The 26,156-nt window shown below is 39.7% G+C and overlaps 1 pseudogene; it reads left to right on the top strand.

Annotated features, from left to right (window-relative positions):
* LOC139845251 (geranylgeranyl transferase type-2 subunit beta 1-like) overlaps positions 1-10,486 on the top strand; it is a 40,429-nt pseudogene extending 29,943 nt beyond the window's left edge.
* Positions 10,487-26,156: the final 15,670 nt, after the last annotated feature.

Here is a 26,156-nt window from a genome sequence, read left to right as displayed (position 1 = left end):
TCTAACATATGAAATTCGGAGTTAGAACTTACCAATACTACCAAAACATAGCTAGAAGCGAGATGAACAACTTTAAAACCTGAGCTTTGGTGAGAATCCAACTCCTTCTTCTCCAATTCAAGCTCTCTCACTCTAGAACTCTTCCTCTCTCTCTAGATATGGATGAGAGAGTTGGTGTGGGTGAGAAATGAGCTCCAATGGAGTTCTAGATCAGTTTTGGTGACCCTAAACCGACCCTAAATGAAAAGACCAAAGTACCCCTCATTTGAACCTTTTAAAAAGGCTGAAAAATGCTTCAGGGGCAATCGACGCGCCGCGCCAAAAGGTGGAGCGCCACTCCAAACAACTGGAATTTGTGGTCGAGCCCAAAACAGGTTTTAGCAACTTGTTTTGGCCATAACTTTTCAACCGTAACTCCGTTTTCGATGAATCAAATATCGTTGGAAACGTAATAAGATTTTCTTTCCAATGGTAAGGCTTTGAAACATCAACACAAACTTTATTTGGGGTTGAAAAGATACGCACACACCTTGTTACTTCAGACAACGTCCAGTTTCCTTCGACGTTCGAGCAAGTGACACGTACATGCTTCGTACACCTCATACACGCATCGTACACCATAAATACATTATGTACCATAAATATTTGGGTCTTACAACTCTCCCCCAGTTAAACTCGATCACGTCCTCGTGATCCTTGCCATTCTAACAAACAGGAACCACAATTCATGGTCCTCCGACATCCGTCCAAATTTGATGTCCTCAACAATTTCCACAACTCCGAAGATTCACACAATTCCCTTAGGCGACTTTACACAAAGTTACCTTTCCGATTTAAATCATCATCCTTGATTTACCAAATCTACCAAACCAAGCACTAAGTCTCGCTTCATTCCTAAACCGGAACGAACTCATGCCTCGACCGCATGACATAAACAAGTTAACATTCCAAATCCCGTACCAAGTTAGCAATCTCTTTAGCGTACCCTTTTCATGTACATCGCTAAAGTAACAACACATCGATAACATGGTCAACAAACATTACAATGGAGCCGACAAAAAGTGAATCCTCACGATTGGATACCACTTGTCCCATATTCTCACACGTACGTGGACGACGAAAAGCGGTAGATCAAACGTTAACCACTTACCACTACGCAACAAGAGGCCGACGAAAAGCGCATCCTTATGGATCACACTTACCTCTCCTCGTATATGGCCAAACAAGTGCGATTCCTAACTGAAAAATGCACTCCGCACAACAATAAGTAGCCGACGAAAAGTGTATCACCGCGGATAACACTTACTACTTATCACACCTCAACCGTGGCCAACGAAAATTGAATCCTCACAATTGGATAGCACTTGCCACAATACATACAAACAAATTAAGTATATGCGCATACTTAGAATCATTCCACACATCCAGGAATTTTCGCACACGAAATATCCGCACGCGCGAATATCGCCATCACAATCGAGCAAGAACCACCTATATCGCACATAGGCGCAAAACAATAATTCCCTAGAAGAGAATTCAACACGCACATCCCTTAACCGAGGGATTTCCTTGCTTCTCAAACACGTCCATTATCTCTCAACGAGATTTCCCACATTACCACCTCGGTGATAATTTTAAGTCCAAAATCATAAGTACAATTTTAACCGAAATTGTACTCTACTGCAAATCGACCAAATCTAGGTCTCGACACAAATTTTTAGATCCACTATGAGCATCATCCGAAATCTCACACTAAAAACCTCCTCGTGTGGGAGTGTAACTCCCCCACTTGGAACTACGTTCCATAACCGCATTTTGCACAACCGTACAATGCTACCAAAGGTAGACTTTACTAACAATTGGGTTTACACGACCCATCACCCCATCTTGCTCCAACCGTGAGCACACGAAGGATTTCAATCAATCCTTAAACACTTCGAACAAAGAGTTTACCACAAGTTACACAACTTTACTCTCGCAATCATCCAATTGCTATGGCTTGTCAAATTCCACTTGGTCACTCATGTACCTAAGGGTTTCTCTGGTACCCTAAGTACATCGTAACCGCATCACCATCGGAGTTGAACACTACACTTGTAGGTATGAAAGAGGCACCTAACATCGCGTCGTGTAGACTCCTTCACAAATCATACATCGAGACTCAAAACACTTGATCTTAAGGGTTTCACCCATATGGCTTGGTATAAACATTTCCCAAATATCAAGGAATGCTTGGTTGCACCAAGTCTTACGCCCTTCGCCCGACAACCGGACCATCAACATAGGGTAATTCCATAAGGAACGCTACCCCTCATTACACTACGCACTAACACAAAATGCATTAAACAACATCATAAGTACGTTTCAATAAGATAGTCGAAAAGTACCTGAACACCGTCGTCAGGTTCTCATACATCACCAACTAGATCCGGGCACGCCGACTTTCGGTGTCCCTCTTTTCGACAATTAAAACAAGTAACCTTGTTAGTCTTCGCATTCGTACATTCACGCGACAAATGACCCCGTTCCCCGCAATTATAACACGTGGGCACAAAACCACCGGTGCCACTCTTCTTCACACTTCAGCCACCCTCGGAAGTGCTCTTACTTTTCTTGTTCGAATGCATCGTAGTCTCGGACTTCCGCTTACTAACATCGGAAACACTTTTCCTAAGGACAAGCGCCTCAAAACCCTTCGCCATGTCAAACAACTCGTCAAAAGTTTTCACCACGTTTACGCTAATCTTCTTTTGATAACCATCGTTCAAGATTCGATAGAAGTCTTCCTTCAACATTTTATCATTACCGACATACTCCGGACAAAATTGGGTCTTTGATAAGAAAACGGATTTGAGAGTGTTTAAATCCATTGACCCTTGCCTACAAAGCACGCAACTCGTCCTTAAGCCTAGAAAGATCGGCCGAAGTTCGATACTCATTGAAAAATTCCGTCTTAAACTTGTCCCATGTGAAGTCCATACATTGTTCCTTACCATATAGTTGGATTTTCGCATCCCACCACAACTTGGCGTCACCCCTTAGCATACTACTACCATACCTCGTCTTCTTGTCGAGAGGGCACTCGCTAGTACGAAAAGCCCCCTCCATATCGGAGATCCAACGAGCACTCTTAAGTGGGTCTCGTTCACCATCAAAAGTGGGAGGTTGAGAATCCTTGAAATTTTTGTAGTAGAAGTCTCGCCGCCTCACCTTATCCTCGTGAAGGACATTCTTAACTTGTTCCTTGACTAGATCGACTAATTCCTCGTTAATCGAGTCTTGGAACATCTTCCTAACGTCCTCTAGAAGTTCCACACGATAACCTTGTATAATGGCTTCAACCTTGGCCGTGAACTCGGAGTCATCGCCTTGATCACCATTATCATGTCCGTTCCTCGTCTTCATTCTAAGAAATGAACTTGGTTAGGAACGCAACACGAATAAAGTACATACACCACCACGAACAAAATTCACAATCATATAAGTATGCCAACATTCGTGCATCCCATCTAGTCCAATACTTATTGTACATCACTTGCATGACTTGGCTTGCAACCGAAATAATGGTCGTGAAGCATTATTACGCTCACACGCCATGCCGAGCTCATGAATACAACAACCATCTTGCTAGACGTTCAACACAAAGCAACATGATTAGTAACACATAATCAATACATAGCTAGTTCACCTACAATCTAAGGCACTAGCTAAAACCCGAACCGACCCGTAATCCTACAAGTCCCGCAACAAATAAGCACGCACAAAAAGTCTAAGTCTAGGCGCCTATCTCAAGTCACCTAAATCCCTTAGACCATGCTCTGATACCACTTGTAACAACCCAACCCTTATGCAACCGAAATATGCAAAAATAAAAAAAAATTGTTTGTTCAGCAAATGGCGCGGCGCCCCATATGGCCACGCGGCGCGCCAAACTGGTCTGTCCAAAAAGTCTTTAAACATGAAAAAGATTGGCCACTTCCCGACATATTTAGACGAAACGCTTTTACCCACATCTTCAAATATGTATAACTAACACGATTTAAACATAAAATAAGTTTTACAAAGTGGGACCCACATCGGCCGTTTTATGAGTTTCATACGAAAGTTTGAGTTTCGACCACATTAGTTTAATTTCCAAACAAACTACGAGCATGATGTTTGGGGATAAACTACCCAAATCCTAGGCCGAATCCACAAGTAATCCAAGCAAGCAACCAAAAAGGGAAATCATCTAAATCCCGAGCATACCCTTGCCACGTCCACCTCCGAACCTAAAAATGTAAACAACGAGAGGGTAAGCTAATGCTTAGTGAATGCAATACTTATACGCATACATACATAATCCAATTACTTGCATACACCTACACAACAACACAATAACATTAGCAAACCGCAATATCGAATAAACGAATAATCGTACGTACAACAAGTCAACATCATTAGCATAGAGATCTCAACAATAATATACGCCAAATACAAATACGTACAATGCTAATAAAATTACACATCCTAATATACCCAATGTCGACATTCGACTCGATGGTGGCCGACGAAGAGTAGTAGGTCAAAATCGTTAACTACTCACCACCCATCGCACGCGTACGTGGCCGACGAAGAGTAGTAGGTCAAAATCATTAACTACTCACCACTACGCACCATGAGGCCGATGAAAAGTGCAACCGAAACGTTAACACTTACCTCAATCACAAGGATGGCCGACGAAAAGCAAAACCGCTTACCATCCCACGATAAGTGGCCAACGAAGAGCGGATCCCCAAACGGATACACTCACCACTTACCCCAACACACATATGCGGCCGACGAAGAGCGATAGGTCAAATATTAATCACTCACCACATATCTAAACATACACATGTAGCCGACGAAGAGTGATAGGTCAAACGTTAATCACTCGCTACATGCCCAAACACACACATGTGACCGACGAAGAGTGATAGGTCGAACATTAATCACTCGTCACATGCTCACCTCCAATTGTGGTCAACAAAGAGTCATTCCTTTCGGGTATAACTCACCACATTCCAAACACCATATATATACACACGTGGCCGACAAAGAGTGATAGGTCATACATTTATCACTCGCCACATACACAAAACGATTATAGCCAACGAAGAGCTATCCACACGGATATCACTCACTATATTTTTCCCAACTCAAATGTGGTCCATGAAAAGTGAATCCTAACGGATGTCACTTACCACATCGCACACAAGCAACCAAATTATATACATAAGCGTATAAATATTCCACTCACCTTGATTACTTGAAAAGCAATCCCGCTTGAGCTCCTAATCGTCCAAATGCAATTTACCTAAGTAATTCACAAACAAATAAGCTAAACACTCTAGCTTATGCCAAAAACACCAATAAGTGCAATTTCGGCCCATTTGCACTTCCAAGCACAAATCGCGCCCAAACTAACCAATAATCACTAACACAAGTGAGAATGGTCCTAATATGCCAATCAAACCCAATCATAGGTGTTAAATACCTATCTTGCCCAAAATGACACTTAAACCCTAATTTGACCCATAAGAAGTCAATATCACGCCATTAGCAAGTTTTGACACCAAAACATATTTAACTCGGTTCTATGCTTCAACTTAATCCATTTTAAGTTTATAAACCTTATTAAATCGGCAGTTGAGTCATAATCATCAACAAACCCTAATTTTGACTCTAGTCAAAATTAGTCAACCATAAGAACCCTAATGGTTTCCAAAACACCAATAATCACTAACACTAGTGATTATACACCATTTACAAGTCTTAAACATGGTTAAATCATTAACCAACCCAAAACCCGCCAAATATCAAAATAGCAAGTTTCCATAAACCCTCTTCATCAGCCAAATGGGTTTTACAACTAACAATCTCAAACCCTAACTTGAATATCAAATCTAACAAATGAAATTCGGAGTTAGAACTTACCAATACTACCAAAACATAGCTAGGAGCGAGATGAGCAACTTTAAAACCCGAGCTTTGGTGAGAATCCAACTCCTTCTTCTCCAATTCAAGCTCTCTCACTCTAAAACTCTTCTTCTCTCTCTAGATATGGATGAGAGTGTTTGTGTGGGTGAGAAATGAGCTCCATTGGAGTTTTAGATCAGTTTTGGTGACCCTAAACCGACCCTAAATGAAAAGACCAAAGTACCCCTCATTTGAACCTTTTAAAAAGGCTGAAAAATGCTTCAGGGGCAATCGGCGCGCCGTGCCAAAAGGTGGAGCGCCGCTCCAAACAACTGGAATTTGTGGTCGAGCCCAAAACAGGTTTTAACAACTTGTTTTGGCCATAACTTTTCGACCGTAACTCCGTTTTTGATGAATCAAATATTGTTGGAAACGTAATAAGATTTTCTTTCTAATGGTAAGGCTTTGAAACATCAACACAAACTTTATTTGGGGTTGAAAAGATACGCACACACCTTGTTACTTCAGACAACGTCCAGTTTCCTTCGACGTTCGAGCAAGTGACACGTACATGCTTTGTACACCTCATACACGCATCGTACATCATAAATACATTATGTACCATAAATATTTGGGTCTTACATGATCGATTGACTAAAAGTGCTTTGTTTCTTCCCATTCGGGAAACGATATCATCGGAGACTTTGTCCAAGTTGTTTATCAAGGAGGTGATATCGAGACATGGGGTTCCTATATCTATTGTTTCGGATCGAGATACTCATTTTACGTCCCGGTTTTGGAACAAGTTTCATGAAGATATGGGTACTCAATTGAAAATGAGCACGGCGTATCATCCTCAAACGGACGGTCAAACCGAGCGTACGAACCAAACGTTGGAGGATATGTTAAGGGCGTGTATTATTGACTTTGGTGGAAGTTGGGATGAACACTTACCATTGGTGGAATTCTCGTACAATAATAGTTACCACACTAGTATTGGAATGCCACCTTATGAGATGCTTTATGGGCGTAGGTGTCGAACTCCCATTTGTTGGGGAGAAGTGGGTCAAAGGGAAATCGGGAGTTCCGATTTGGTCTTGGAGACGAATAGTAAGATTGAAATGATTCGGGCTCGACTTAAAGCGGCACAAGATAGACAAAAGTCTTATGTCGATAAAGGTAGGAGAACGATTGAGTTTCAAGAAGGTGACATGGTGATGCTTAAGGTTTCTCCATGGAAGGGTGTTATTCGGTTTCGAAAGCGAGGAAAGTTAGCTCCTCAGTTTATTGGTCCTTTCAAGGTTTTGGCACGTGTTGGTGAGGTTGCTTATTGACTAGAGTTACCCGAAGACCTTGCGGGAATCCATAACACATTTCATGTTTCCCATCTTCGTAAGTGTCTTGCGGATGACTCGACTTGGGTGCCTTTAGATGAGATTACTTTGAATAACAAGTTAGAGTATGCGGAAAAACCGGTTGCAATCCTTGATGAAAAGGTTAAGATGTTGCGAAACAAGGAAGTTAGAACCTTCAAAGTGCAGTGGCGACATCGAAAGGGTTCTGAGTTTACGTGGGAATCCGAAGAGTTTGTTTTGGTTTATCTCCCGGCTTGTCATGCGGCTTGGATCGCGAGGACGCGCTCCGATTCAAGTGGGGGAGAGTTGTAACATCCCGTTTTTCCCGTACATATTGAAAGGTACATACTTAATCATTTGTACATTATAACTCGTTAGCTTATGCGTAAATGTATGAATATATGTGTGTGTGTATATATATATATATATATATATATATATATATATATATACTTGATAATGTGTGCATATATAAGTTTTTACTGGGGTTTCGATAGCGTTAAGTCTTGTGAGACTATAATTGAAGGCTAGGTGAATATAGGAAGCGGGATTGGAGTGTACGAATTAAATAAGATCGAAAATTGTTTAAAGTGGTCGAGCTGTTCAGATGCAGCCTTAAGCCGCGCCGCGACAAAGTGGTCCGCGCCGCGGCATATCAAACAAACCAGGATCAGAAAGTGGGTTAAGAAAGGTTGATTTTCCCGTTGTACGTCGCGCCGCGACGAATTAAGCCGCGCCGCGGCAATACTGCTGGACAGACTCCGGTTTTAGCTCAAATTAAATGACTTTAAGGGGCAAATTGGTAATTTGGCGTATAAATCTGATGGGAGCATTAAATCCCAGCCACTTATCCATTTCATTTAATTTCTTTTCTCTTTTCTTTCCAATTTCTCTCCCAAAACACAAAACCCATTTAGATTCAACTTAAGACTTGGAGTTGGAGATTTGTGAATCAAACCTAGGAGCAAGAATTAAAGTTGTTCTCCTTGTTACTAGCTACAAGAGGATAGTCTTGGTAAGTTCTAACATTATGTTTTAAGTTTTAATTGGTTAATGGCTAGGGTTTTGGTTACTAGAGACTTGTATGACCCATTTGGGGGTAAAATGGGTGAATTTGGGTTATGTTGTTGTAATGAAACCATACTAGCCACAATCTAGGGTTTTGGTCTTGTGATTTGAGGTTGTAAGTGTCAAATGGTGTTGTTAGTCACTAATACACTTTTAGATTAATGAAAGAAGTGTTAATGGATGAGTTTGACTTGATTGTGAGTCTAAGTAATTAAAAGGGGTAAAAAATGTGCTAGTTGACCTAATTGGGTGAAATGGGTACGAAATGCCATAAGTTTGTGTTAGTTGAAGTTAGTAGACTTTAATTCACTAGCTTTAGTGATTAAAGTCGGGTCTTGGCCATTTAAGGGCGGTTTGGTGTGGTTGAGTCATTTAATGCGAATCGGGTCATTAAATGCTCAAGTATGTGTAATGTGGTTAATTCCACTAGTTGTGTAATTGAATGTGTACTTATATAATTGGTACTTTGCTTTGAAGCCTTCGGAAGCATTAAATCACCACCAAAGTGTTAAGGTGAGTGGAATAATTATATGCGTGCATATATGATGTATTTATTTGTGTAGTATGAGTGGTGAAGTGTTGAGGTGTTAAGACACCACTTCTCACGTGATGGGTGAAGCATCGAGGTGTTAAGATGCCACCTAGGGGTGAAGTGTCGAGGTGTTAAGGCACCACTCCGTAGAATAGATGGGTGAAGCATCGAGGTGTTAAGATGCCACTCGGGGTGAAGTATCGAAGTGTTAAGATGCCACCCGTGGGGTTAATGTACGAGGTGTTAAGTGCACTAATGGTTGTTATGAACTCCAACGGTCTTTAAACACCGTTCCCTCGTTCGATTGGTTAACCATGGTTGTGTGTGGATTGTAGCATATTATATTGTTTAAACTATATGCTATTGTTATGCTAGCTCGTATGGTGGAAGGTTTGGTAATATACTTGGGATGGTATGATTATTTATATTGCTAGCATGTATGCGGTAAATGTGCAAGTGATTGCAAGTAAGTAGGTTGTATATGTAAACGTATAATTGTTGCACTCACTAAGCATTAGCTTACCCCTTTCGTTGTTTATCTTTTTAGATGCAGGTGTGGACAAGGGCAAGGGGGTTGTTGGGCACTAGGTGTCCCTTGATGATGTTATGTTGGAGCTTTTGGAAGTTCGCCTAGCGTTTTGGGTAGTTTAGTCCCAAACCATGCTCGATGTGCTGTTTGGTTTAAAACTATCATTTTTGTAATGGTCAAACTTGTATCACATTCGTTAATGGCCTTTGTGCCTTTTGTAAACACTAAACTTGTCGTATGTTTTAACGAAACGTGTGGAATGATTTACATATTTAATTGGCGCGTAAATGTGTATTATTTAAAAAAAAAAATTACCGTATGGAATACGGGTTGGGTTGTTTCAAAACTATGACGGCTGGTCAACTTTGACAACTCATGTGGAAGAAGAAAAGTTGAAAACAATGACGGCTAGTCAACTTTGACAACTAGCTTTCACACATTCAACCTCCTCAAACTTTATTTATAAATAGGGGTGCAAACCTCATTTGTAAATCATTCAGAAAAGTGTAATCACACCTAGTTAGTGTGTGTGAGATATGTGTAATTCTAACCAAGAGTGAATACATCCCTAGAGTGGTGAGAATTCCTAGTGTGTTAGTGTGTTAGTTTGAGAGTTTTTTTTTTTTTTTTGAGTTTTGTAATACTCTGTAATCTATTCTTGTGAGTAATAGAGTTATTTTCTCTCAAAATTTGTGTGTACAAACGTCCAGACGATCCTCTTATAATCACAACAGGTTGTGTGAAAGGCAAGTGAAACCGGGAGGTCTAAATGGTCGACCTGAGAAGCTTCCGGATGTTTGTTACTCGTGGTGGGTCCTATCAAGTTTGACCATCATTGACAGGGTTGACTGGATCGATAAAGATAATCTTGCTAAGTTTATCTTGGATTGTCAAGATAAGGAAAACAGAGGGCTTTCTGATAGGCCCCCCGATGATGCTGTTGATGTTTTTCACACGTATTTTGGAGTTGCAGGTCTTTCGCTTCTTGAGTATCCGGGATTAAAGGCAATCTATCCAGCTTACGCTTTGCCAGTTGATGTTTTAAACAGAATTTTTTCCAAGTGATGATATTTTATAAGAAATGGAGGACACAACTACTCCACCTAGACATTACATTTTCAAAGAGATTGTGTGATACTCTGTATATTAACAACCAGGTGGCCAGTGGCGATTCCAAAATCGAAACTCAATGGGTCCTGATATTTTTTCTCAATATTAATTATATTTAAATGTTATTTTGATGGTTGTTTACCTTCAAAAAACTACAAATTCGAAATATATATGAGGTCCGACTAGTAAAATTAGTGGTATTTTATACAATTTAAAGAAAAAACTATAAATCCGAAAAATATATGGGGTCTTGCAGTTAAATTTAGTGGTGTCCTATATATTTTAAAGGGTAATTTCTACACAAAAATTTTTAACTAGCGGTGTTCCGTGACCCCGCGGATATAAAGGTAGAGTTGCCCCTGCAGGTGGCATGCTAAAGCTTCCAGATTATGCAAACTCATTAGAGTGCTCCCATCCATGCCGTCCACACCACCGCCCAAGCCGCTGCCCACCTGGGCGCCGATGGCAGCGGGCCGCCCAGGGGGCCGTCCAGGTCCACGTCCAAGCGATCGTCCCCCGTTTCGTGTTATTTGGTCAGATTTGTGGACGGTCGGACGAAGTATTAAGCCTTTTTTTTCTTTTTTTAGCTTAAAGCCATGAAAATAGTGTATCTATATTAAAGCCATGAAAATAGTGTATCTATATATGTATAGATGGAGATAGATGAGAAGATGAAGATAGAGATATTTTTAGTTTATTATTATTGTGGGTCTCATTTTTGTTGTGGCCAAAATATTCTCTTTAATTTTTATTTTATTTTATATTTGTGATATTTGATTAATTCCTAAATTTTTAATTAAATGTAATTTAATACGGAATAATTAATAATAATTAATTAAATTTTAAATATTATTAATAATAAAAGTATTTTTAATTTAATTAAAATAATTAAATGTGAGTCCCAATTATTGAGAGGAAGGAGAGTCATGGTTGGGAGTGTTTAGTCATGGGTTTAGTCCTGAGAAGGAAGTGGGAAAAAGTGCTGATGTGGCGCTGATGTGGCGCTAAGGACTAAGCTGGAGACATGTCTCCATTGGGAGCACTCTTACAATGTAACTACTATTAGCTATAGCAAGATTTTCAATGCAAGTGTGATGGTGTTCGAGGTATAGCATATACAAAGATCTTCATTAAATGTATAACCAACTAACAAGTATATTAACTACACAACTAACCATTCAATTTAATGACATCAGTAAATAAACTTAAGAATAACACATCGGTATGATTAACCTTCTCAGATACTTGCCTTAAAAAAAACATTCTCAAAGCTTATAAACAAGCTTTGGTGCCAAAGTGACATGTTTTCAAAACAAACGTTTTGATATATAAATATACAAATTGATTGATTGATTGATAACTTATAAATAAGGGGTTAAAAGTGAACAATTTTCGTTTCCTTGAAGGATCATACATCACTTACCAGTACTACACTAGTAGTCGTGGTCATCCGAGCCCAAAAACATTGTGGATCTCACATCCATCTTCACTTATAATCCATACAACATACCATATACAAAATATACAGATACAGTATATAACACAAAAAATTAAAGCCATGAAATTAGAATCAATAATACAAAATAGAATGCAACCCCCACTAATTCTTTTTGATGAGGGTTTTTTTAGGTTTATTTCAATTTCAACTTCTTCAACTCAGTTTTCCAAATGGGTTCATCTCCAAAAATCCCTTAGTTTATTGTTAGGAGTGTGAAAACGAGTTAAACACGAATTGGTTTCTGAGCTGGAGTCCTATCGAGACCTAAACATCGTCGTAACCGGGATGGCTTGCGAAATCGAAATCAGTAGCTGGAAACATGGCCATCGAGACTGGGATGGATCCTATCGCAACCGAGATGTGTGCCATCGAAACCAAGATGGATCCCATCGTAATCGATATGCGTATGCGGCCATGATATGACCAAAACAGACGGTTTATTTTGCGGCGGTGTCGTTAGGTCGCCAGCCGTCTATCGAAGATTCCTCAGAGGAAATCTGGGTTTTAAATTTAAAATATGTGGGGCTTAAATCTACTACTCCTTCAATTGGTGAGTAAGAGAAGTATGACCTAGGGTCGTTCGTTTAAGAAGACAACATAATCGAACCTTTCGCAATAGCAAAACTATTAATAGACTTATTATTTCTAAGGAGTAGTTGGGATAATTTTTGGTTTTCTAATGTTCTAAGATAAATAGAGGAAAGCGATAAAGATAAAATTTGTAATTCAGATAAGGATAAAGCAAGTGTGTTATAATTTCATCAGTTACATAGCTGAGTTTGTGTAATATCAGCTCATGAATATGTGATAATCTTAAATCCATTATACTGGTCCTACCATCCCTGACATGTCACTGGGTAAATACGTTAGGCTTGAAGATTCTGAATAGACAGCAATGTCCCATACCCCCGACGCCCGAGTAACATGAACTACATGTAAACACTCGCTACTCATCAATAGGAGCGACCCGAAGAGGTGACATATTAACGATCCATATGGTCTAAACTTTCTTAAGCATAGGCAAAGATAGAAGGTATCCCTGATCCGAGAGACATGATGTGTTTCTGACGCTTTCATTATTGATTGGACATATTAAATCACTTAGGCCCTTAATTAAAAGAGAAGAACCATAAAGAACACCATAGCCAAGTTACAGAGTAACCTCCATGAACACGTTCGGTTATCCTGACTGTCCAATCCTTTACGGGTTTAAACAAACAGTTCCTAAATTAACTAAGAATCCCTCAAGTGGCGTGCAATGCTTGAGACCGCGTTATGGTGCAATGTACTGTATCTGCACTGGAGATTAGCTTCCATGGCCATACACGACAGAGGCATAGAGTACTACAATTGTTGTGCCTCATTATATACTTGCACTAGTGACTACGCAGACATAGCTCAAGGCCAACCATGTACTACGTTTCTCAGTAAGAGTTTCCATTAAGAAAGATCAACTATAGAAATCCACAGTGTAGGTTTCCTTACTACAACCGTTGTGTCTGTGACAAATGCACTATGCATCCAACAGAGGTTTCTTACCAAGGGGTGACACATATAGTGTACTCTGAATCGGGGTTCGCGACTTCCAATAACCGAGCCCATAACTACATTGGATTAGTTGAAAAAGCGTTTGAGTTTAAATCATAATCATAAAGCATCTCAACAGCATCACATTACACATTCATTATTTCAACATCGTAACTAATTACGTCATAACAAACACTTAAAATAATTACTCGATAATCATGACAATAATATCATCTATCATAACAATAATGGAAAACATTATAACAGATAAAGTAGAAGGGACAAAAGTTCCAGTAGATTGAACGAGTTCCAAAAGTACAAAAGTGACAAACTCAGCCTCTAAACAGCTCCTACTACGATCTTCGACGTTCGCCTTTGGGTACTAAGTTTTTCGCTCGGAGGTGAGAAGGCCTCGAAAGTATCCAACTAGGAAGAGAGAATTGAGAAGTGTGAAGTGAAGTGTGTGTTGCAATGGATTTGGGCAATCAGTGTAACACGGCTGTGCATTTCTGGGTAGGTCGTGTACACGGGCCGTATAAGCAGGCCGTATGCCAGCCAGGCCGTGCATACATGCCGTGTATTGAGTCATTTAGATAGGTCATGTAAATCTTTGGCAAGCCGTGTTGGAAGGCCGTGTGCCAGGCTTTCCTGGGTCGTTTTTGCTGATTTCTAGGATCATAACTTGATTTCCAGGGTGGTAACTTGAGGACCTGAACTCCTCGCACGAAGAGAATCTCTTCGCACGAGGTGCAAGAACAACATACCAGCAACATTCAATGAATAATCAATATCATACCATTATCTTATGCTATTAAGTCATTTAAATAAGTCTATGAATTATTATTGGCAAGTTTACCCAATTTCCCATTCGATAGTAGCACCCGTACTTACACAGGGCGAAGCATACACACTATCCTATAAATTAAACCTATTAAAAAGTTTTTTTTATTGTATTAAAACCAAAGTAGACCTCAAGACAATTCCAACGGTAGTTTATTTGTCAAAAAATGAGTTACTGTTTGAAAGTTACGGTCGTTTCATTTTTTCCAAAAACTGACAAACTGTCCGTACGAGGAGAATTCTCTTCGCACGAACAAGAGCCTCTTCGTGCGAGGAGAAACCCTCCTCGTACGAGGACACCATAATAGCTCTTTTAGGTCATTTTTGAGGCATTTTACACCCTAATTTGATATATAAACATGTATTGGTCGATTAAATGGGTCAAGAGCATTACATAACACTTATAGAAGCTATAAGAAGCATCAAACATGGATCATAAACACATATGAGCAAGAATTGAATCAAGAACCCTAATTTATCAAACTTTATCAAAAACCCACTAAATTCAATTAGATATTTGACATGAATCAACTGTAAAGTACCTTGGACTGTTACCGAAAACTCAGAGAATGATTTTTCTTTTGAATCAAGGTCAAAATCATACAAGATTAGTGTTCTTAGATTTGAGGCTCTGTACGTGTGTGTGTTTGTGAAGTTACCAAAAATAGATATTGTAAAAAAATTAGGGTTATAAGGCAGAAAGGGTTACTTCAATTAAAGGAAACTTATTCCGTGTTACACACGGGTATTTAGCAGTTTTCTGAAACACATTGTACCTCATTAAGCGGTCCTAACGAAGTTCAAATTTGTAACGACCCAAACCAATAACCTACTGATTACGCGAAACAAAAAAAAAAAAATTATTCAGAATAGTGCGCCACGCGCAGCACCTCAGGGTGCGCGGCGCGCACAGGACAATTTCAGTTCTGTCCGGTTTTGTCCATTTTCAAATAAAGATCTCCCACTTCCCGACATAAATTTTAAATATTATTAATAATAAAGGTATTTTTAATTTAATTAAAATAATTAAATGTGAGTCCCAATTATTGTGAGGAAGGAGAGTCATGGTTGGGAGTATTTAGTCATGGGTTTAGTCATGAGAAGGAAGTGGGAAAAAAATGCTGATGTGGCGCTGATGTGGCGCTAAGGACTAAGCTGGAGACATGTCTCCATTGGGAGCACTCTTACAATGTAACTACTAGTAGCTATAGCAAGATTTTCAAAGCAAGTGTGATGGTGTTCGAGGTATAGCATATACAAAGATCTTCATTAAATGTATAACCAACTAACCAAGTATATTAACTACACAACTAACCATTCAATTTAATGACATCAGTAAATAAACTTAAGAATATCACATCGGTATGATTAACCTTCTCAGATACTTGCCTTAAAAAAAAACATTCTCAAAGCTTATAAACAAGCTTTGGTGCCAAAGTGACATGTTTTCAAAACAAACGTTTTGATATATAAATATACAAATTGATTGATTGATTGATAACTTATAAATAAGGGGTTAAAAGTGAACAATTTTCGTTTCCTTGAAGGATCATACATCACTTACCAGTACTACACTAGTAGTCGTGGTCATCCGAGCCCAAAAACATTGTGGATCTCACATCCATCTTCGCTTATAATCCATACAACATACCATATACAAAATATACAGATACAGTATATAACACAAAAAATTAAAGCCATGAAATTAGAATCAATAATACAAAATAAAAATAAAAACCCCCCACTAATTCTTTTTGATGAGGGTTTTTTTTAGGTTTATTTCAATTTCAACTTCTTCAATTCAGTTTTCCTAATGGGTTCATCTCCAAAAATCCCTTAGTTTATTGTTAGGAGTGTGAAGACGAGTTAAACACGAATTGGTTTCTGAGCTGGAGTCCTATCGAGACCTAGACATCGTCGCAACCGGGATGGCTTGCGAAATCGAAATCAGTAGCTGGAAACATGGCCATCGAGACTGGGATGGATCCTATCGCAACCGAGATGTGTGCCATCGAAACCAAGATGGATCCCATCGTAACCGATATGCGTATGCGGCCATGATATGGCCAAAAACAGACGGTTTATTTTGCGGCGGTGTCGTTAGGTCGCCAGCCGTCTATCGAAGGTTCCTCAGAGGAAATCTGGGTTTTAAATTTAAAATATGTGGGGCTTAAATCTACTACTCCTTCAATTGGTGAGTAAGAGAAGTATGACCTAGGGTCGTTCGTTTAAGAAGACAACATAATCGAACCTTTCGCAATAGCAAAACTATTAATAGACTTATTATTTCTAAGGAGTAGTTGGGATAATTTTTGGTTTTCTAATGTTCTAAGATAAATAGAGGAAAGCGATAAAGATAAAATTTGTAATTCAGATAAGGATAAAACAAGTGTGTTATGATTTCATCAGTTACATAGCTGAGTTTGTGTAATATCAGCTCAATGAATATGTGATAATCTTAAATCCATTATACTGGTCCTACCGCCCCTGACATGTCACTGGGTAAATACGTTAGGCTTGAAGATTCTGAATAGATAGCAATGTCCCATACCCCCGACGCCCGAGAAACATGAACTACATGTAAACACTCGTGACTCATCAATAGGAGCGACCCGAAGAGGTGACATATTAATGATCCATATGGTCTAAACTTTCTTAAGCATAGGCAAAGATAGAAGGTATCCCTGATCCGAGAGACATGATGTGTTTCTGACGCTTTCGTTATTGATTGGACATATTAAATCACTTAGGCCCTTAATTAAAAGAGAAGAACCATAAAGAACACCATAGCCAAGTTACAGAGTAACCTCCATGAACACGTTCGGTTATCCTGACTGTCCAATCCTTTACGGGTTTAAACAAACAGTTCCTGGATTAACTAAGAATCCCTCAAGTGGCGTGCAATGCTTGAGACCGCGTTATGGTGCAATGTACTGTATCCGCACTGGAGATTAGCTTCCATGGCCATACACGACAGAGGTATAGAGTACTACAATTGTTGTGCCTCATTATATACTTGCACTAATGACTACGCAGACATAGCTCAAGGTCAACTATGTACTACATTTCTCAGTAAGAGTTTCCATTACGAAAGATCAACTGTAGAAATCCACAGTGTAGGTTTCCTTACTACAACCGTTGTGTCTGTGACAAACGCACTATGCATCCAACAGAGGTTTCTTACCAATGGGTGACACATATAGTGTACTCTGAATCGGGGTTCGCGACTTCCAATAACAGAGCCCATAACCACATTGGATTAGTTGGAAAAGCGTTTGAGTTTAAATCATAATAATAAAGCATCTCAACAGCATCACATTACACTTTCATTATTTCAACATCGTAACTAATTACGTCATAACAAACACTTAAAATAATTACTCGATAATCATGACAATAATATCATCTATCATAACAATAATGGAAAACATTATAACAGATAAAGTAGAAGGGACAAAAGTACCAGTAGATTGAACGAGTTCCAAAAGTACAAAAGTGACAAATTCAGCCTCTAAACAGCTCCTACTACGATCTTCGACGTTCGCCTTTGGGTACTAAGTTTTTCGCTCGGAGGTGAGAAGGCCTCGAAAGTATCCAACTAGGAAGAGAGAATTGAGAAGTGTGAAGTGAAGTGTGTGTTGCAACGGGTTACAAATGGACCTATCTATACTAGAAATCCTGCTGGGTAACTAGTGTAACACGGCTGTGCATTTATGGGTAGGTCGTGTACATGGGCCGTATAAGCAGGCCGTATGCCAGCCAGGTCGTGTACACATGCAGTGTATTGAGTCATTTAGACAGGTCATGTAAATCTTTGGCAGGTCGTGTTGGAAGGTCGTGTGCCAGGCTTTCCTGGGTCGTTTTTGCTGATTTCTTGGATCATAACTTAATTTCCAGGGTGATAACTTAAGGACCTGAACTCCTCGCACGAAGAGAATCTCTTCGCACGAGGTGCAAGAACAACATACCAGCAACATTCAATGAATAATCAATATCATACCATTATCTTATGCTATTAAGTCATTTAAATAAGTCTATGAACTATTATTGGCAAGTTTACCCAATTTCCCATTCGATAGTAGCACCCGTACTTACACAGGGCGAAGCATACACACTATCCTATAAATTAAACCTATTAAAAAGTTTTTTTTATTGTTTTAAAACCAAAGTAGACCTCAAGACAATTCCAACGGTAGTTTATTTGTCAAAAACGGAGTTACTGTTTGAAAGTTACGGTCGTTTCATTTTTTCCAAAAACTGACAAACTGTCCTTACGAGGAGAATTCTCTTCGCACGAACAAGAGCCTCTTCGTGCGAGGAGAAACCCTCCTCGTACGAGGACACCATAATAGCTCTTTAGGTCATTTTTGAGGCATTTTACACCCTAATTTGATATATAAACATGTATTGGTCGATTAAATGGGTCAAGAGCATTACATAACACTTATAGAAGCTATAAGAAGCATCAAACATGGATCATAAACACATATGAGCAAGAATTGAATCAAGAACCCTAATTTATCAAACTTTATCAAAAACCCACTAAATTCAATTAGATATTTGACATGAATCAACTGTAAAGTACCTTGGACTGTTACCGAAAACTCAGAGAATGATTTTTCTTTTGAATCAAGGTCAAAATCAAAGTTTACAAGATTAGTGTTCTTAGATTTGAGGCTCTGTACGTGTGTGTGTTTGTGAAGTTACCAAAAATAGATATTGTAAAAAAATTAGGGTTATAAGGCAGAAAGGGTTACTTCAATTAAAGGAAACTTATTCCGTGTTACACACGGGTATTTAGCAGTTTTCTGAAACACATTGTACCTTATTAAGCGGTCCTAACGAAGTCCAAATTTGTATCGACCCAAACCAATAACCTACTGATTACGCGAAACAAAAAAAAAAATTTATTCAGAATAGTGCGCCACGCGCAGCACCTCAGGGTGCGCGGCGCGCACAGGACAATTTCAGTTCTGTCCGGTTTTGTCCATTTTCAAATAAAGATCTCCCACTTCCCGACATATTTAGACGAAACGCTAGTGGACAATTTCAGTTCTGTCCGGTCGTCCCCAACTCTTCACCGTTTCTATCTTCCTCGAATCTACTTGAATACCGTCCTTGTTCACAATATGACCAAGGAATTGAACTTCCCTTAGCCAAAATTCACATTTGGAGAATTTAGCATACAACTTCTCCTTCCGCAACGTCTTTAACACACACCGCAAATAATGTTCATGTTCCTTCATACTCTTCGAATATACAAGTATGTCGTCAATGAACACAATTACCGACTTGTCCAACATAGGTTGGAACACTCGGTTCATAAGATCCATGAATGCCGCCGGTGCATTCGTAAGACCAAAAGGCATAACTACGAATTCAAAATGCCCATAATGCGTTTGAAAAACCATTTTCTCAATATCTTCCTCGCGGACCCGCATTTGGTGATAGCAGGACCGTAGGTCGATTTTAGAGAAATACGTTGCACCTTGGAGTTGGTCAAAAAAATTGTCAATCCGAGGCAATGGATAACGATTCTTGATCGTAACTTTATTTAACTCCGGATAATCGATGCACATCCGCATACTACCATCCTTCTTCTTTACGAATAAAACCGGAGCGCCCCATGGCGAAGCACTCGGTCAAATAAAACCCTTCTCAAACAACTCTTGGGTTTGATTTAACAACCCTTGCATTTCCGTTGGTGCTAAACGATAAGGAGTTTTAGCAATGGGGGTAGCCCCCGGAACCAACTCAATGCGAAATTCAACTTGTCTTTCCGCCGGAACACCCGGTAACTCATCCGGAAAAACGTCTTCAAATTCACTTACCACCGGAATTTCACGAATGGATGGTGGCTCATCTCGAGTATCAACAACATGGACATGAAAAGCCATGCCACCACTAACAAGGAAATGACGTGCCCGTGCAAAAGTGCATATCGACACAAGTCTTCTACGTTTATCACCGTGAATAATTAACTCTCCCCCACTTGGGGTCTTTACCCAAATAAACTTATCATGGCATGCAATATCGGCTCTATTATGATCGAGCCAATCCATACCAACAATGATATCAAAATCACACAAAGTCATCGGAATGAGATCGATTTTAAAACTTTCGGCACCAAACACAACATTACAATTTTTACACACATCAACCACTAGCGCTGTCTTGCCATCCGCTATTTCAACTTCTACCGGATGACTTAACTTAATTAGCGGTTTATTTAACTTAGGCACAAATCTTGGAGACACAAACGACAAATTAGCACCACTATCAAAAAGTATTCGTGCCAGATTAGACTTAACCATGAAAGTACCTGAAACAACTTCGTTGGATTGCTTGGCCTCCTCATTCGTCATCAAATAGTTACGACCCCTAGCCGTGCCCGCCGCTTTCTCCAACCGTTTAACATGATCGGTGTTCAAACCGAGACACTCCAGCCTTTTGTGCCCTTCTTTACCACAATTATAACAAGTAACTTTGTTCGGCACATTGGTAAAATCACGGGCCGTGTGTCCTCTTTGTTTACAATTAAAACACGTGGGCCCGTAACTCGGAGTATCACCCTTCTTCACGCTATTTGCACCTTCAGAACCCTTCTTTGACTTCTTGTTTGAATAGTTCGAATGACTTGATCCTTCAAACTTTCTTTTAGAAAAAGTGAAATCGCTTTTCCTTGGAACCTCCGGCTCAAAACCCCAAGCCAATTCAAATAACTCTTCAAAAGACTTATCCGCTCCTCGACTAATCTTACCCTTAAACTCATCATTCATGGTACTGTAGAAATCCTTCATCAACTTGTGATCGTCGCCAACATATTCCGGACAAAAACGAGTCTTTGCCAAGAAGGTAGACTTGAGAGTAACCAAGTCCATTGAACCTTGTCGCAAATTGTGCAACTCTCCCAGATTCTATCAAGGTCGGAAGAAGTTGGGTATTCTTTAAAGAATTCTTTCTTAAACTCCTCCCACGTCAAGCTCATGCATTGCTCTTCACCGTATAATTGGATTTTATCATCCCACCACAACTTCGCCTCTTCTCGTAACATGCTAGAACCATACCTCGCCTTCTTCTCGGGAGGACATTCCGCGGTACGAAAAGCTCCCTCGATATCGGAAATCCAACATGTGCTTTTCAACGGATCTCGTACCCCATTAAACATCGGGGGTTGAGCATCCCTGAAATTTTTGTAATGGAAGTCCCGCCTTCCATTCCCACCGTTACCATCACCCCCTTCGCCACGAGGATGAATGTTTCTAGCATCTAATGCCTCCTCGATCGCGGTATTCATTCACTCATTAATCATTTCGGTTACTTACCCATCAACCGATTCTTGGAAAACCTTTCGGACATCATCAAGAAATTCCGTTTTTAGCCTTTTAAAAAAGGCCTCAACCTTGGCCGTGAGTTCAACGTCCTCGTTTGTGCCTCCTTCATTGGTATCATGTCCATTTCTCATCTTCATTCTATAAAACGGAAAAGATTAAACAACGAAACGAAAGGACTTAACACATATGTATATACATATACACCACACTATCCCATCTTGCTCAACAATAGTTGTACATCGCTTGTTTGACACGATTTGAACCCATAACAATGGTAGCTAATCATTGTTACGCGATCACGTCGCATTAACTTGCTAGTACAACGTCTATCTTGCTTGATGATTGCAAAACACAACACAAAACAATGAGCGCAAGGTTAGTTCACATAAACTTAAGCACTAATCAACTCCCGGTCCGACCCGTCTCCTACAAGTCCCGCATAAAGTGCATACACAAATAAATCTAAGTCTAGGCACCTATCTCAAGTCGCCTAAATCCCTTAGACCATGCTCTGATACCACTTGTAACGACCCAAACCAATAACCTACAGATTACGCGAAACAAAAAAAAATTATTCTGAATAGTGCGCCACGCACACCACCTCAGGGTGCGCGGCGCGCACAGGACAATTTCAGTTCTGTCCGGTATTGTCCATTTTCAAATAAAGATCTCCCACTTCCCGACATATTTAGACGAAATGCTTTTCACAACATGATATAATAGTTAAAACTCACGCGATCCAATAATAAAATAAGCTTTACGAAACCGGGCCCACATGTCCCGTAATACGAGTTTCGTACAAAAGTATAAGTTTCAACCGAATTAGTTTAAATTCCAAACGACACTAGAGCATGATATTTGGGGGTTAAACTACCCAACTCTCGGTCAAACTTCAAAAACCTAACACATCTAAAAGCATCCCTTAACAAACAAGCGGGATCTCTAATTCGATCGTACGCCCTTACCCTTGTCAACGCCCGAGCCTATAAAAAAATAAACAACGAGAGGGTAAGCAAAGCTTAATGAGTGCAACAATTATACATACACATATATAGCCCATCTATTTGCATTCGCACCCACCAAATACCTCATACTAGAATATAACTCAAATAGCATGCCGTCTTACTCATGATGCTAACAACTCGTACACTATCACAACATCACATTAGCATATACACAACGATATATATATATATATATATATATATATATATATATATATATATATATATATATATATATATATATATATATATATATATATCCAACAACATATTAGGTTAACCATAACGCTATGGTGCTACCGGCACGTGGTTCACACCATACGCATTTGAGTCTCACTCTTTTTATAGTGCTACCGGCTCGTGGTTCACACTTTGGCACTACCGGCACGTGGTTCACGGCTCATTTTATAGTGCTACCGGCACGTGGTTCACACTTGATGCTACCGGCACGTGGTTCACATCCAAATTTTATAGTGCTACCGGCTCGTGGTTCACACTTGTTTATAGTGCTACCGGCAGGTGGTTTACACTTGATGCTACCGGCACGTGGTTCACATCATATACCCGTCACATACATGTTATGGTACTACCGGCACGTGGTTCATACCATAACATTCACAAATAAATATGCCATATACACGTACGCATAATTATTCCACTCACCTTAAAGATTTGGTGATGGTTTTATCCTTCCGCAAGCTTCAAAGCCAAGTACCTAATGCAATAAGTACTCGATCAACAAACAAACTTGTTGGACTAAATACCAACACTTCACTCATGTGCATTTAATGACTTAATGCATTAAATGCCCCATTTTCACCAAAACCGCCCCTTAAGGGTCAAGACCATCATTAATCACTTAAAAGCTAGTGATTAAGGTCCATCAACACTAACTAACACACAATTAGGGTATTTCATACCCATATTTCCCAACTAGGTCAATTATTACACACTTTACCATTTTAAAACCAACACACCCATTTCGGGTTATCCACTAACCCGATGACACCCATTTACATTAATAACTAGGTGTGCTAGTAATTAACTAACCAATTATGACTCATAAACCCATTCATCATTTTGAAATCCTAGGTTAGTCATTCTTGAGTCCTCACGACTCAATCTTACCCAAGAACACCTAAAATCATCAAATATGGGTTTTATGTTCTTCATTTACCCAAACCCTAACCCTTACACAAAATCAAAGTAAGGAAATTAAAGTTAAAACATACCACTACAACCAAAATGTAGCTAGAGAGGAGATGAACAACTTTATAACTCGAGCTAAGACTCAACACTAGCTCCTTCTTCCTTTGCTTGAGCTTTCTCACACAAGAATCTCACTCTCTCTCTAAAATTGAAGTGGAAAGGATAAGGTTGTTGATAATGGAGTTATGACACTGCCCCAAACTGACCTGGTAGCCTTTAACTCGTCCCCAAGTGAAATTACCAAAAAGCTCATCAAAATATCTAATTAAAACAAGCAGAACTCGGCTACAGTGGACAGTGCGCCACGCGCACCATTAGATGTGTGCTGAGCGCACCTTGCCCAGTTTAGCTTCTGACCTCAGTTTAAATACACAACGTCACACACACTTCATGTACTCTATTTACATTGTTGTACAATGATGATTAGGGTCTTACAACTCTCCCCCACTTGAATCGGAGCGCGTCCTCGTGATCCAAGCTGCATGACAAGAGGGAAGATAAACTAACACAAACTCTTCGGGCTCCCAAGTAAACTCGGAACCTTTACTACGACGCCATTGAACTTTAAAAGTTCTCACCTCTTTATTTCTCAACCTTTTGACTTTCTCATCGAGTATAGCAATCGACTCCTTAATATACTCTAACTTATTGTTTAGCTCGATCTCGTCTAATGGCACCCAAGAAGAATCATCCACAAGACACTTATGGAGATGGGAAACATGGAATATATTATGGATCCCCGCAAGCTCTTCGGGCAATTCCAAACGATACGCGACTTCACCCACACGAGCTAAAACCTTAAAAGGACCAATAAACCGAGGAGCTAACTTTCCCCGTTTTCGAAACCGAATAACACCTTTCCATGGTGAAACTTTAAGCATCACCATGTCACCCTCTTGGAACTCAATTTGTCGTCTTCGCTTATCAGCATAAGATTTTTGTCTATCTTGGGCCTTTTTCAAATGAGTCCGAATCATATCAATCTTGCTATTCGTTTCTAAAACCAAATCGGTACTTCCGATTTCTTTTTGTCCCACTTCACCCCAACAAATTGGAGTTCGGCACCTTCGCCCATAAAGCATCTCATAAGGTGGCATCGCGATACTAGTATGATAACTATTATTGTACGAGAATTCCACCAAAGGCAAATGCTCATCCCAACTACCACCGAAATCAATAATACACGCCCGTAACATATCCTCCAATGTTTGATTTGTACGTTCGGTTTGACCGTCCGTTTGAGGATGATACGCCGTGCTCAATTTCAATTGTGTGCCCATATCTTCATGAAACTTTTCCCAAAACCGAGATGTGAAACGAGTATCCCGATCCGAAATAATAGATATAGGAACCCCGTGTCTCACTATCACTTCTTTGACAAACAATTTAGCCAAAGTTTCCAACGATATCGCTTCCCAAATGGGAAGAAATAAGGCACTTTTCGTCAATCGGTCAACTATCACCCAAATCGAATCAAATTGGGTTCTCGCCGTCCTACGTAACTTTGTAATGAAATCCATGGTAATGTGCTCCCATTTCCATTTCGGAATTTCCAACAGTTGTAACTTACCATACGACTTTTGGTGTTCGGCTTTAACTTGCAAACACATGACACATTGTTCAACATACTTTACAACATCACGTTTCATGCCCGGCCACCAATACTCTTTCTTCAAATCAAGATACATTTTTGTCACGCCCGGATGAATGGAATACTTTGACTTATGTGCTTCATCAAGTAGCACTCGTCGATGATCACCCATTTTAGGCACCCGCACTCTTCCTTGAAAAGATAACAAACCATGCGGACCTAAGGTAATAAACTCCGTTTGTCCCACGATTCATTCCTCATGCTTATTGTTAACAAAAGCTTAGATTTGAGTCTCGCCAAGCTTTACAAGAAAATTGTTAGTAATAATCATGCGTAACGATCCTACTCGTATTGCCGGATGTTGACTCTTTCGACTTAACGCATCCGCGACCACATTCTCCTTACCCGGATGATAAAGTATTTCACAATCATAGTCTTTCACCACATCCATCCATCTACATTGACGATAATTCAAATCTCTTTGATCAAAAAGATGTTTCAAACTCTTGTGATCCGAATAAATCGTACACTTGACACCATACAAGTAATGGCACCAAATTTTCAACGCATGCACGACCGCCGCCAACTCAAGATCATGAGTCGGATATCTCACTTCATGCTC

This window comes from Rutidosis leptorrhynchoides, chromosome 4 (genome assembly GCF_046630445.1).
Source record: "Rutidosis leptorrhynchoides isolate AG116_Rl617_1_P2 chromosome 4, CSIRO_AGI_Rlap_v1, whole genome shotgun sequence".
NCBI lineage: Eukaryota > Viridiplantae > Streptophyta > Magnoliopsida > Asterales > Asteraceae > Rutidosis > Rutidosis leptorrhynchoides.
Note: the sequence above shows the minus strand (reverse complement) of the source record. Positions and strands in the feature narration are given on the sequence as shown.